The sequence below is a fragment of the Amblyraja radiata genome, chromosome 4 (assembly GCF_010909765.2).
Source record: "Amblyraja radiata isolate CabotCenter1 chromosome 4, sAmbRad1.1.pri, whole genome shotgun sequence".
Lineage (NCBI taxonomy): Eukaryota > Metazoa > Chordata > Chondrichthyes > Rajiformes > Rajidae > Amblyraja > Amblyraja radiata.
This window is the reverse complement of record NC_045959.1, coordinates 46,663,685-46,679,527: the sequence shown is the minus strand read 5'-3', so window position 1 is coordinate 46,679,527 and position 15,843 is coordinate 46,663,685. Positions and strand designations below refer to the sequence as shown.

General features: G+C 37.7%; 1 protein-coding gene across 18 annotated transcripts in view; it reads right to left on the bottom strand.

Annotated features, from left to right (window-relative positions):
• Window positions 1–14,091, bottom strand: part of eya1 (EYA transcriptional coactivator and phosphatase 1) — a 155,925-nt gene extending 141,834 nt beyond the window's left edge. For 14 of the 18 annotated variants that reach the window (XR_004411703.1, XR_004411704.1, XM_033019319.1 and 11 more), the window contains exon 1: window positions 12,260–12,627. The gene's annotated coding sequence lies outside the window, so the exon portion shown is untranslated. The other 4 variants (XM_033019313.1, XM_033019311.1, XM_033019314.1 and 1 more) reach the window with 4 other exon arrangements.
• Between the last annotated feature and the right edge of the window lie 1,752 nt (window positions 14,092–15,843).

Here is a 15,843-nt window from a genome sequence, read left to right as displayed (position 1 = left end):
ATATTGTCTTTCCGTTGATCTTTGCTGTTGTTTCCTCCTACAGTTTTTTTTTCTCCTCCTTCTCGTATCAGGAAAGCAGCTAAGTGATGGGAAGGCGATTCACCACAGGGCAAGACAACTGTTAATGAGATTAATCACCTTGCACCCCACCCCCTCCATACCCTATTCACCCCACAAATCAACATGCAATACGCTTAGTCAATGTAGGCAAGAAAAACTGACAGTGGTTGGAAACTAGACTTGTTGAACATATGCAACTGAAGCATTACACCTCCAGCATCTTTACATCTTTCATCTTCCAGTCATAAAATGAAATATAGCCTTGTCTCTCTCTCCTGTCATCTATCATGCTGGCTATTTTATCCAACTCAGCAGATACACCTTTGCTATAGTTCAGAACACAGCCACTAAACCTTACAGTTTTGCTAAATGAAAATAAACCAAACAGATTTAATAGCTCTTTTATAACCCATCACCATGGAATATTAGATATCAGAAGATACTTGCAGATGATTTTGTTAACATTCTGTATTTCTAAAGTAATTTGGGTAATGATTATAGATTCTTATAATGCCACAGAACTTATGAATATTAAATTTAAAAAATGTAAGCAACACCAATATACAAACAATTATATATTTGTCCTATAATGATTTAGTACTGTATTCCTTACACTTTAGTAAACAGCTCTATGGAAATCACCAACAAATTGTTTACCTTCTATTCTTCATACCAGAATCTAAATTCCATATTAAAATATGAGTGTGGAAAATATTTCAGATGAAACTGTTTCGCTAGGATTTTGTTTTAAACCAATCAAAATAAATTTGGAATTGATTGGCAGAAAAATCCATCTGTTAACAAGTCTTAGTCAGGTATATGACAGAAACAACGACAGGGTAAGGATTCTAAGTTCCTTCACGGAAATATTTGAAGTAAAGCCTCAAGGATTTTTCATTTCCACATATTTCAGAATTATAGCATCGTGGATATAACAAGATAATTCTGTGCAATATATTCAAACAATAGAGTAATCTTATTACTTGTATCCATTTAAATCTTAACATTTTTGTTTTTATATTTCCTATTCAATTCAAATCTTATTTTTATGTAGTAAAATGCAGATTAAGTTATTGTAAGTAATTGCTACAGTGTTCCTTTAATGGAATCACAACTGGCTCAGCTTTCACAATTTAACTTAAAAATGCCATTCATTGAAGACTTAGTAAGTGGAAGGTGGAACATTGATGAGTGAGAACTCAGTAGATGGATTCAGAATTGATAGGAAGGGATAGGTTAAACATTTGAAATTATTTTTAATTTAGTTTCGAGATACAGCATGGAAACTGGCCCTTCGGCCCAAAGAGTTCGCACTGACCAACAATCACCTATACCCTCGTTCAATCCGATGCTCTAGGGACAATTTACAGAAGCCAATTAACGATTTCCTCCCAATTCCATTGTCTTTGGAATGTGGGAGTAAATCAGAGCACTCGGAGAAAACCCACATGGTCACAGGGAGTATAAACTCCGTACAGGCAGTACCCATAGTCAAGAGCAAACTCGGGACTCTGGTGCTATAAGGGAGCAACTCTACCACTGCACCACTGTGCCACCCTGATGAGCATATTTTAAAACAGTGGAACAATAAGTCATTAGAAAATAACACAGCAATATACCATGGAGCAGACAAACTTTCACAAATCTGTAATTCGTTTCTCACCCAACTGCTTATTGTGTTGAGGTCTAAAGGGCAGACAGTGAATTACAAATGCAAAAACGTTACATATTACAAATTAACGGCACATAACAACTTTGTAATTTTGAAGATTCCAACAGCTGTTTAATAAATAAAAGGCATCCGGAAGAGATGGGGATGTGCATTTATCATAATTCTAATCAACAATAAATTATACCCTAAATCGCAACCTATTGACAAAAGATTTGTCATCTAATATAAATCAATTATGTGATATTTAGTGATAAGGAGCACAGAATTGTTGAGGAAAGACTGTACAATTTGGAAATTGTTGCTAAATTATTCTTTTTTTAAAATGAATCCTGGAAATACAGCCCTCTCCCCAACCAGACGAACATAATACCTGGTGTTTACAAACATGCAAATGAGGAGTAAGAGTAGGTCATTCAGCCTCTCTAGTCAGCTCTGCCATTTGCTATAAACATGACTGATCTGACTAATACATGATCTGACATGTGTAGGAAGGAACTGCAGATGCTGGTTTAAACCGAAGCTGTTTGTGTGACTAATACTTCAACTCTGTATTTCAACCTAACTAGAGCAATCATTCACTCCCTTGCTTTATCAAGAATTTATCTACGCATCATTAAAATATTTCTTCTACCACCACCATTTGAGGAAGAGAGCTCTGAAAACTTGCAACGGTCAGAAAAACAATTCACCTCACCTATATCTTAAATGGACAACCCTTAATTTTAACTATTGAAACCCTAGTTCTAGATTTTCCCACAAAAAAGAAACATCCTCTCTACATTTGCCCTGTCAAGATCATTTAGGATGTTATACATTTCAATCAGGTCCCTTCTAACTCTTCCAAACTGCCAGTAATAATAGAAAGATTAAACGAGAACTTACCGTTTGAAGTTTGATCTATATTTTATGAGGATTTGAAGTGAGGGAATACGTGAAGAGCCCACCAGTCCACATGCGTGTCAAACTTTAGAGCAGCTGTATGAAACCACAGAATAGTTGCTGACCTAAGCTATAGGAAGATTAACGACTTAAGAACTACCGAATAATCTTTATGAGAAGTAGGGTTTGGAGTGGAGGGCACGTATTCCCTCACTTCAACTTCTCATAAATAAAGATCAAACTTCAAACGGTAAGTTCTCGTTTAATCTCTCTATTTTATATCGAAGTCACGTGAGTGACTACGTGAAGACTTCAAAGCTCTATGGTTTCATGCAGTGACCCAGTTTCCATGCAGACACACTGCCCCAGTTGACCAGACATGGCTGAAGAAACATACTTCATTGAAACATGATGTTAACTTTAAACATGTCCATGCTTTAATAGAAAAAATAGTCCCTTCATATCAGGGATAAACAAATGATATAATTAACAGAACTTAAAAATTTCCTAGCAAATAAACCAGGCTTGGTAATAGGTTTATTATAAAACGTTTGAAAAGTTTGCTCATTGGCCCATGTTTAAAGCACTGGTAGAGTGAGATTTAAATACATCTGTGTCTACTCCTGCGAATGCTAATACGCGTCTTAACCATCTAGAAATGGTCTGCACCATTACCCTTTTATGTGTTTTTTTATGACTGACGAAGACAGCCAGTTCGCTGCCTCAAAGGTCTTTTGTAACCTTTATGTATTGTTTAATATATGTGACGACACATAACCTGCGATCTGGTGGATACGCCAAGAGCTCCAACTTAAATCCTAGCACACCTGACCTACTTTGCTGAATTAGCTCATCTATATAAAAGGTTACCTTATTATTGGATATACTGCCTGATCCAGCCTTAATTTCGGTAATGACTGGACTCGTTGTGCTGCAATGAGCGGCATGAGCATGACTAATTTATAGGTGAGCTGGGCCAAAGATAAAGATGCAGCTAGTGCCGAACTGCGAAGCAACTTTAATACTATATTAATGTCCCATACTTCCCGATATCTGGGCCTAGGAGGGTTTTCGTTAAAAATACCCCTCATAAATTTGGATACCTATGGGTGAGAGCCGACAGAATGGTGTCCGGATCCCAGCAGCAAAATATGACGACAAAGCACCACGAGCAGTGTTAATAGCGCTATAACTCAATTTTTTGTCAAAATGTAAGGTTGAAAGAAATTCCAACACATCGGCTATATCTGCCATAAAGTAACTTATATGCGTATTGACAAAAGTCTTCCCATTGTTTAATGTACGAGATGTACTGCTTCTTAGTGCCGCCCCGCCAAGCTGCAGTGATTACGTCCACCGTCCGGTCGGATAATCCGAGCCCCAAGAAAGGTCGACTCAGATTCTGTAAATTAACAGGTTGATTCTGTCATGTAGCGGATGAGGTTCCCGAGAAACGAGTTGAATAAGCAAATATTTATGTCTATGAACAACCATGGGTGGTTCCGTTAATACTCCTAACAGTAAAGGTTGTGTAGGCCAGTTAGGCACTACTAAAATACCCGATGCAAAGTCTTGCATGATTTTTTGCAAGCATCGTCCAATGAGGCAGAATGGAGGGAAAGCATAGAAGAACATTCCCCCCCAGTCTATAGAGAATGCATCTATAGCATCCGCCCCTGGGTCTGGCTTCCATGCTACATATCTTGGTAATTGGTGATTAAGCCTGGAGGCGAACAAATCAATATCAGGTGTACCATAACGAGCAATAATGTCTTTAAATACTTTTTGATCTAACATCCACTCTGTTTGATCATTGAATTTATGAGGTCTTAATGCCACCGCATTAAACCTACCCGGCAAGTAAGGAACTGAGATATAAATTCTCCTGTCTATACACCAATTCCAAATGAGATTAGCTAAAGTATCACAGGATATCGATTTGTTTCCACCCATGTGATTAATATATGCCACAGCCGTAGTGTTATCGATTTGAAGTCTAACATGCACATCATGAAGCTTCCCACAATAAGCCTTCAAGGCATAAAATGCCCCCAGCATTTCCAAGTAATTGATGCCATATTTATGGCGAAATGGTAACTCGTTCATGTTCCATCTGCCACAGCAACTAGAGATGGTGTTAGTAGCTCCCCATCCCAGTGCACTTGCATCACTCTGCAGTGTTATTATAGGTTTACTAGACAAAACCCCGCCGGAGCAATGTTGAATATTGGTCATCCACCATTGTAGCTCCGCTTTAGATTTAGGCAACAACTGCATAGGTCTGTCGAAATGACCTCTGTGGAATTAAATTGCCTGATCCTTTGCATGCTCCAGATTTTGGTAATGCAAAGGCCCAAACCGAGCGGCTGGAAAGGCAGCCACTATTTTGCCAATTACTCTAGCCACCTGGCGAATAGATGGCTCTTCTGTAATCAGAACATCATAACATCACCATTAAATTTAGTTTTTTCCCCATGGGCAGGGTCACAGGCATTTCCACTGAGTTGATAGTAATCCCTAAATAGTCAATAGACCTCGTTGGTATCAATCTGGATTTGGCTGGATGGATGATAAACCCCAATTTCTCAAAAATGAGCTTGGCAGCTGAAACCGCTAGTTTTGCCAAATGCAGTGTTCTCCTGATGATCAGAATATCATCTATATAGCCCATAATAATATGCCCTTTAGCTCTAAGCAAGCCGAGCACTGGTCTAAGCAGTTTGGTAAATAACCGAGGGGCTGAGCTTAAACCATTAGGTAACACTTTAAACTGCTACAGCTGCACCATCCAGCTAAACTTCAGATATCTCCGGTGATCCTTGTGAATCAGAATCGAGTAATATGCATCCTTGAGATCGATGCATGCCATAAAGCAGCCCTCAGAAATTAGTTGCTTAGCAGTAAGGAAATTTTCCATTTTAAAATGTCTATATTGCACATATGAGTTGAATTTTGCCAAGTCAAGGATGATACGGCATCCACCATCTCTCTTCACCCTGGAGAATATGTTAGAGATATTGATCTTTTTCATAAATTGATCTCTCAATTACTCCTTTTTTGTGCAATGCGTGTATTTCTGCTTGCATATCCAAACACTCTAGTTTGGAGCAAGTATACGACCGACTCGGCGCCATTCATGCAGAACAAACTTAACCTGCCACCCACTTGAAATTCCTCCACACTCCCCTTGTGACTGATAGAACCAGACCCACCTACCTCAAAGGTGGGTCTGACACCAGGCCCAGCAAACCTTAATCTTGGTTCTTTTTTTCCCCCTCGCTCTGAAACATTGAGCTGTTGGGACACGAGGCTGCCGCATCTTCCAGGATGGGCGGGATGGGCCTTGGCCTAAAAAAGACTTGTGACCGGGTAGGACAAATCTGGAATTCCCACTGGCCTCAGAAAACCGCTTCTTGCTGGTAGAGGCGTAGGGGTGCTGACGCTGGAGGAGGGGAGTCTTGCTCATAAAAGATGCTTTGATCATGCCAGCAGCTTTTGACTCCTCATGCAAGTCCTTGACCTGTTTGCTCAAGTCTTCTCCGAAGTGTAATTTTGGAAGCTGAATGTTGCTGGCCTTGCATAGATGTGCGAACCTTGGATTCAGTTCTGGTTTGATGGCGTCTTTCCGGAAACAGTTCATTTCAAAATGAGCATTGCACAGCAGTGCTATAGCATCCTGCTGAACCTCGGACAATTGAGCGTCATCGATTGACCTAGCAAAGGCCGTGATCCCTGCGGACAATAGCCTCAGGATCCGTTGAAGCTTCAGTTCTTTGGATTTCGTATTGGCCACAATATAATCCCAAATAGAGACGTTAACTAAGGGCACATTTAAGGTTGGACAATTTTCCAGACTGGGATATTTCACAGCCGTATCCACCATGGTCACTTCCTTCAGCTGGTGGGAAGTAAGGTAGCTGATGCTTCTAGCCAACTCCCCTTGAAGTGGCTTGCCTGTCCCCGAAGGAACAGCAAATTTGGAGGCAAGAGCGGGCAACCCTTCTTTATGCGAATCACGCATAACATGCATTACAGCATGGGCCTCCGGCACACATTCATATTCGGAGTCAGCTGCATACTGATCTCCGAAACTCCCCTCGTCCGAGTGGGAGGAAATTAGCAGCCCTGAACCAGGAGCTGCAGCAGGCTTTTGAATTAAACTGCCCGAGTATGCTCCATAGCACGGAGCATATTGTGTGCTAGCATCTTCTCCATAAGATGCTCCATCTGAGACAAACGGCCTAACACATCCGACATGGATGTGGGAGCAGTATCCTCCTGGCCTGAATCGTCCGATAGGACTCGCCTCATAGACTTAGCTTTGGCTTTACCCCCCTTCGCTGCCAAGCTGCTTCCCATGGGAACTAATTCTGAGGTAGCTGCCAGCGACTCTGAGGTAGAAATAGATGGCCGCCGGCTTCCCGCACTACCGCAGTCTTCTGCTGCCGATTTTACCGCGGCCCGTCTTGGTTTGTTCCTAGGTTTTTCCATAATCAAACCTAGATACTTGTTGATAAAATAAAGTATACCGAACACACCAAGAGCAAGTTTGCACTTACCCTGAGAGTTTTTTTTAAACTTAACGCTGGAGGAACCGACGTTCCCCCCAGCCAGTCCATGCGCCATGCGTTTGACATACATGCGGACTGGCGGGCTCTTCACGTACTCACTCACGTGACTTTGATATAAAATACAAGCCTAACCTGTCTAACCTTTCATTCTGAAACTACTTTCCCCTTCGAGTTTATATTGGTTAAGAGATAATTTAGCCGGGTGCAAAAGAGTTTTGCAGTAACTCAAAAATAGATTAGCTAATTTGCTTTAGCTGTCAATAGTTAATGGATTTAACGTAAAACTTAAAAAAGAAACAACGTTTTTACAATCTGAGAAATAGGCATAGAAGGGCGGCATGGTGGTGCAGCGGTAAAGTTGCTGCCTTACAGCGCCGGAGACCCGAGTTCAATCCAGACTACAGGTGCTCTCTGTACGGCATTTGTACGTTCTCCGAGTGACCTGCATAGGTTTTCTCCGAGATCTTCGGTTTCCCCCCACACTCCAAAGACATGGTCAGTGTGGATTTGGTAGGCCGAAGGGCTTGTTTTCGCACTGTATTTCCAAACTAAACTTTAAACTAAACTATAGTAATTGTTTACAATATATTCTAACTGTAACCCAATACATTTTTATAATGGTTGATATGAAAGTCAAATATCAGATAAATCTTTTTAATTTTTTTTGCACTTAACAAATGATCTTAAGGCGACTCAAGTATTTTGCCATGGGCAATAACAATAAAAGGCTGTTAGCTACAACTTGTGACATCAGTGCTTCTGCAATCGTACAAATTGACAACAGGTACTGTAGTCCAGGTGAGTGGAATATTTCTGACTGTAAAGTACAAAGATCAATCCCCTGTTAAAAGTATAATGTCTTAAAAAAAAACAGCATTCAGCATCTTTGATGTGCATTTCAATTCAACCCAAACCAAGCATGCCTTTGATGTCCCTAGAACAAAGCCAGTAGAGATGAAGCATTAGAGTTCATCGAATTCAAGAAAGCAACTCTTAAACATCCCTCTCTTGACTAATTTTTTAGTTCTCAATTATACTTATTAGTTCTACTTCTGAATGTACTAACTTATCAAAAGAAAAGCATTTCTTTATTGAGGTGCAATAAAATAAGTATATAGTAGGGTGTCTTTGAACTGGAAATATATAAAAGAATTCCAGACGGTTTAACTTACCAATGACTAACAACCAACATAAACTTGATTTAGTCATTTTGATGGTTCATCATCATAATACATTATTCTCTTATTTATTCTGAATAGGGAATTATTTACTGTGTCGGTTTATTTATGAGTATACCTGGATAATCTGACATGGCAATAATTTTATTCAAATGTTTCTTTGGAGCTTTGAATATTTTAAAATTAAACATATGGTTCAGTATTTGCTAGGATAACAATAACAGCAGCTTGCCTAGCAAAGGACAATAATTCTAGAATGTGTAACATTAGCATGTGTAAACATTTAAAATATACATGTACACCACAGTATTATAACAAAATGTAAACTAAGTTGTAGACTTATTTTAACAGTAGATTGGCATTGATTTTGGCCAACATGGTTATATTGTCATATTGATCAGGAGAGCAACACAATTATTTTTATGGCAACAGCATCAAATAAATGACTCAAAAATAATATATATTTTATAATACGCCTTTTCTCCCAATTTTGTCATATTGTAACAAGACGTGTTCTCTTCTAATCATATTAATTTGTATGTGTTTAACATGACGTCTGTTCACTCTGAATAGGAGACCTTTACTGTCTAGGTAAGTTGACCGTTTACCTTTAACTTTCCATTGGCAAATTTGTCTTTCCTTCAAATACATTTTATAACTGAATAATTGTAATGACTTCACAACAATCATTTCATTTAAATAGTGGTTAATGGAAAAGAAGTAAAGCATGTAATAATACTGATAAATTGATCTTCCATCTGGTTTGCTTATTAAATATATACATCTCCAGGTTATTGGTGCTTGATCATTGATGCATATCTCCCACATTGACAGTACTTGCCTCAAATTTAACAAAAATAATGTTAAAGTTTTAATCCTACTTTGAAAACATCAGAACCACATCAGCCTGCTCAGTACGTAATATTAGTCTGGGGAAAGAAATGCACCCCCACAAATAATCCTACTTTACACAACAGGTTAGCAAAAATGTAAGATGAATCTGTCACAGTGGTTAAAATGCGATTTGATATATTTTATAATTTAATCACAACATTATAACCTTTTAAATGCTAATATGTAATATGTCAAATATTTATAAAGTTATATATTCTTAAATATTTCAGTACTGAAAAGTTAGTAGTCAGGCATTTGTGACATGCAGTGACAAGAGTTTTGGTATATTAACCAACTGCATGTCACAAATATCTCATGGTTAGTATCCGAACATACTAAAACACTTCATGATCATTTTAGAAAGATTTCTTATTTTGTAAAAATAACAAAATTCATTTAAAAACAAATTACGCATGTTCTATAATCCTAGACATGACATTTTACTGTAGAACTTAACACATTAAGTGAAATCAATAAAGGATTTCATATTCCCCCCTCCAAGAATCTCAAAAGCCAATTGCAGACAAGGGGCAGATTAAACAGCATTTGTAAAATAAATTTAATTAGCACATTTACAATTACTTTAATTAATGTACGACTTTCCTTCAATTTGCAGTAAGCTGTAGACCCACACCCACAATTTGTTTCTTGTTGAATCTACCATTCTGTTTTAGCCATCTTGCTGAACTGCTACATTAAATTTGTAAATGCTGTGCTCTTCAACCCCAGAAATTATTTCCAGAAGGGAAACTCTTGGAGAGATGATCAAACAAGATTTAAGGTAGACATTCTATCACATTTTCCCTACCGCAGAGTCAAGCAAAAATGCATTCAGTTACACTCCCCAGAAAAAAATCTACAAATAATTTCATTCTACCAGTAGAATACAAATTATAAACACAGGAAATCTAGAAGTACCGGTTTTAAGTAAAGGGAAACATAAATAGCTTCTGAATTTTGGACACCTATTTAATTTAAATGTTCCAAATAATTAAAATGTCCTTTAAAATGTCCATATTATTAAGCGTTTCATTTTTGCTATTTTTTTTACTGCGCAATCATACAACTTATCATGATCAAAATTCACCTTCAGTCTTTTAATTTTCAAAATAAATTATTGAAAGATATTGTTCAAAAATAATAATAATTAAGATCAAGGAATTAAAGCTAAACATAAACATCCCCTTTTATAAACCACTTTAAGTGGATTCTGAGGAATCTGCACAGAAGGAGTAAATTACTTTTAACCCCTGGCTGCAGTCAGGGCACCACAGGGTGCTAGCATCTCCACACATCCAGCTGCCAATAATTTTTTTTTGCTACAATTCCAAAGCATTTATTTCTTCTAAATGTGCTACTTAAGGACCTTGTATCTGTTTTTAAAAGTAATTTTACAGAAACTGATTTATACAAACACTCACATTAATCAACTCAAAATAAGTGAAATCGAGAGACAACAGATATTTTCCGTCTCTTAATGAAATCATGATTTCTAGCACTGCCACTAAAGCGGAGAAACATCGGGCAAATGCTCCCAGACAGAACACAAAGAGACTGGAGAAATAACTAAAACTAATTAACGTACAATAGTCATAATTATCGGAATTTAGGCATCATTTAAAAAATGAAAATGCAACATTTCTAATATAACAATAGGACAAATAGTTTCCATTTGAAATCTTTCATGGATATATCTAATGGAAATATCTATTTCCTTAACCGGCACCACCTTTATGTAAGTGAGGCACCACCTTTATCTGAGTGAGGGCTACATTTAAATATGTATATAGTTTGTTTTGTTGTGCTATTCTTATAACAAATGTAAAGCACTTTGGCCAACGAGAGTTGTTTTTTAAATGTGCTATATAAATAAATGTGACTTGACTTGACTTAAAGATTTAATTTATAAAATGAGCCAAAAAAATAATATTTCCTCACATAACTGCACAAATATCATATCTACCTGAATTAGCTACTCTTGCAATTCCATTTCCACTTCAACCCGACAAATTTTGTCTGCTTAAAAATGAATTCTCCCTCAAATGCTACGGTTATATACAAAATGAATAGTTTGTGAAGGACTACAAAGTTACTGTTCAATATACTCAGGCTAACAGTCTAAAATCAAATGACATTTTAGCGAGGGTAATAAAAATGTGACAGTGGTAAAGAATACTAATAATGATTTCTGACTAAAGTAAAGAAACTCTAATGAAAATGTAATACATGAAACATTCATTTTGATGTTAAAATATTTTCCACACGGCAGACCATTTAACAAAATCTACACTGCACAAAAACAAACCTAGTACCGTTGTTAAGTTTTATATGTAATAATTTTAAAGTATCTTCAGCAGTATAAATAAATAAATAAGCAATTGATGTTTGACTTGGTACACTCCGTTCACTCTGCTGACCTGTAGTGCAAAGAGTTGAACACTTTGCCTTTTTGCTCATTGCAAGCAAATTTTTATCTTTTTAAAGAGAAAGCATTTCCTAGTTTAACAAATGGCACCAAATAATCCATACACTCAATTTGACCTAGTTAATTTAACTAGAAAGTACTAATCATGGATGAAAACAGCAAACAGTCACTCTAAAGCAACACTTCATACGAATTTGCCCAAAATGCTGTTTTCACCTGCTACAAGGCAGTATTTAAATGGGGAAATTCTGGGTAGAAATGGGTGAAATTTAATTTTATTCAGGAATGGAAATAACAGACTGTAATGAAAAATCATTATTTCTGTAACATGAATGTAATATTCTTCCATTTTAAGGATATATTCTGTGTGGCACTCACTCTGTCCAGTAACTAAGGTTTAAATCATAAACGACAACTACAGGTTTGAAACATTCACCGTCTCTTTAGCTTTTGTTTACTAAGTTACCAAGTGAAGCGAATGTAGGAAAAGTGTTTCTGATGCCACAGCCTTGGAGAATTGAGTAATTTAGCAATCCAAATGCTCTTCCGTGAGATTTAATAGATGCAAACATGTACTTACAGCACTTAATATTCTCCCTGAATTCTGCAGTATTCCATTCAAGTTTTGGAATTCAATCAACCGTCATCTCCGAGTATAATCCTTTTCCTGTTCAACACAAAAGTCTGCATTCAGTACACCAATTGTCCGAATTATAGGCAAATAACATAATAGTAGTTGTGGATCTTGAAGCAGAGCTGAGCGAGTGCAGTCCAGTCACCACTGCAACCTGAGTGGCGAACGTCTCGAAGTAGCTGCTTCACAAAAAAAAGCCACTGTGCACTTTGACAGGAAGACTTAGAATCGGAAATGACACTTCGGAGTATGCAGCTACCAGCAAAGTGAAGTACCAAATTCTCTTATGTGTCGCTAAGTCACTGCTCTAAGCAATGTACCTTTTCCCCCCCATTAAACAGCAGCAGATAATATCAGTGATCCATAGACAAAGAAACGGCAGAACCTTCATCCGTCCTATTTGTTTGCTCAATCTTGTGGTTCTGCCCAAGCTGCCTCGGGGCTTTCTAAGTTTTTTGTAATGCAAACCACAGCTTTTCTCCTGCATCCAGCCCCACCGGCTAAAACGCAACAATGAGAATCTACACTGTGTTGTCCCAGTCGCCTTTAGTAGCTTAAATAAATTCATTATGTAAATGAGCAAGTCCGCAGTCTCTGAACAGACAGCTGTATGTCTGACCCAATTCAACAGGCGAGGAGCATACGTTTCGCTGGCATTCACTTTAATATTATCTAAAAGCTGCCGGCAGTTCACACACCTAAAGCTCGCCTGAGTAGAACACAAAATGAAAACAGTCTGACCGCCTCCCAGGTCTGCATGTAAATAGTTTTATTTTGAAATTACGTACTAAAAAGAACTGAATACATTTAACAATGAATTTTTGTTCTACGTGTGCTCTTAGGGCCGATGTTTCCGCTCTAAACATTTTGGGTTCGACTGCATTATTGCGAATATTTTTAGTTCATCATTAAATAATTTAAGATTACATTTTAGATAAAGGTGGCTGGTGTAACATATACTTTCTGTCATTTACTGAATTACGTCACTGAAATAAAATAAATATCATGGTACCATACAAGATTATTTTTCCTATATACCTACCATTAAAATGCAACTGTTAAATTAAATCAAATAATTGCATCAAATAATGCATTTCAAACGTATTTAGTTAAACTAAGTATGTTGGGAATTTCATTGTTGTACTAGACTTTAATGCTATTATTTTTATCCCTAATATATTTCACACCTCACATGTATTGGGAAGTACTTTTGGACGATCGTTTGTAATTTTTTTATTTTGGTTAAATGATTTTGTATTCTCCTTCCAAATTCATGCCAATGCATTTAAGTACGCGCCCATTGTGTAGGATACTGCAGCAAATTCTGCGCAAAACCGTGGATTGTTCTTATCGATAAACTTACTTCAGTGGGATTGCAGAGTGCGTGTCGCCGGCACAGATACAATGGAGCTCTCTGGAGAGAGACTGAAAAAGTTGTTACGAATAATTTTGAAACTTAACAGACTTTTCCGTTGGCTTTGCACGTCTCTGGGTAGGACATATGAAATTAAATTTAGTACTCAAGTAACTAAAAAAAACGGACAGAAAATCACTTTGCACTGAGATCTGTCACTCTGCCACTTCTTACCTTTCAGAAAAGCCAATACCGCTAAGAGATCTGAAGCGGAAATATTGTCACACAATAGACCCAGTTCCTTTTAATGTGCCCGTGACACCCGCCTCTTTGCGCTCGTTGAGTAAACACAGGGAAAATCCTAGAATTTAAGCATGTTTTGTCAAAATTGCTTCAAGTTGCATGCACCTAAGATTTTGTATTGCTTGTGTGCAGCCGAGGAACGCTGGGATTGTCACCAAGCCATATATGGCTAAACAGGTCAGAACAAAAAAACCTGTAGGGCTTGTCTATCGAAATGACAATTAAAGGAAGCTCCGGTCTTCACTGGCAGCCAGCTACGAGCACAGCGATTCAATTTTGCATTACGATAACCGTTTACTAATTTTGCTTTGAATATGCACATTAATTTTAAATTAAAGCCTAGAGTAAAAAAATGCTTGACTTATATGAATCAAGAATAACAAAAGCTCTCTCGCAGGAAACATTTATATGTTGCAAAAGAAGCTTATTCCAGTGATTCTAACTTTAAAAGTTGAGACTATTTCCAACTAAAGCAATGAATTTGAATAAAATGATATGCAGTGGGGGGGAACAACCTGTTTGCATTTAATTGTACGAATAAAACAATATTTCAGATTAAAATGATTAACATGACAAATTAGACTATGGTTCTGCCTCTAGTATTACGAGTGTAACCACTTCTTACATCAATCAAATAAACCAAGAAAACAATTGAACCTTAAATTAAAGCTACAGGTTTGTTTGCTTTCACTAATGTCTAGCCTATTACAAGAACAGCAAAGATCAGTAAGAGGGCAACATCCACCTACTTTGAAGTTCACTGTTCAAACAAAGTTAACATTTTCCAGCAATCATGAAAGTGGAAAAACAAAATCTAAAAGAGTGAAATCCATGTTATGCTTGATGTCTCTTTTGACTGCAAGTCAAAATTCATCCCCTTTTCAAAGAACAAGTAACTCAATCCATAGACAATTAAGTTCCTTGACCGAGCTAGGTAAAGACATCTCTGTCAATGGAAAAAAAATGATGATCCATCTCCCTACAATATCTGTTCAGCACAAGCCCCAAATGCTTTGTAGCATTATGGAAGTGCGAAAGGATTTAAAGATTTGTGCTTAATAACAATTATAACCATTATGGTGGTGTGCTTTCGTTATTTTTCCAATGCATTGATCTGCACATATATAATATATAAGTAAATTGGCATGTCCTAAATATTAATGAAAACAAGCCATTTTCTTGATTTGTGCAGAAACAACATATATTTTTTCTATTAAGCTAGAGGATTCTACACCAATCTACACATTTCATAATCTGTTCATATATGGATGGAGTTTAACAAAGTGAAACATTTCACAGAATAATACAACAATACCACACAATTATACACCACATAAACTTTATAAGTGTATTTTTTTAGATTTAACTTAATACCTACATAATATGGAATTATATTGAAATTTGTATTTAACATGATGCTTTGGATAGAAAGGATAAAATATAATCAATCACAATCTGTGGAACTCTTTACATATTCATCTGCTTTTATTCAGCCCCCCCCCCCCCCCATTTTTTGTAATCCGGATTTTAAAACCCGGTGAAATCTCCGCTTTCCGCGAGACAGTGGGGGTGGACGAGAAAGACGTCGGTCAGCAGGCAACGGGGGCGGGACATGATGATTGGAGGAGGGAAGTGTCGGTCAGGGGGTGGGACTGAGGATAGAGCATGGTGATTGGAGGAGGGAGACGTGGCACAGACCTGCACCTCATCCGCAGCCAGGATCGATCCCGGCTCTCCGGCACTGTCCCGTCCCCACCCGAGTGCCGCCCCCACGCCCGGGGTTGGCCTGAGACTTCGGGAGTCAGACGGGCGCTGTGCCCCCAGGTCCACAGCCAGCGCAGAGAAGCAGCGCTAAACCCAGCTCAACTCTGCC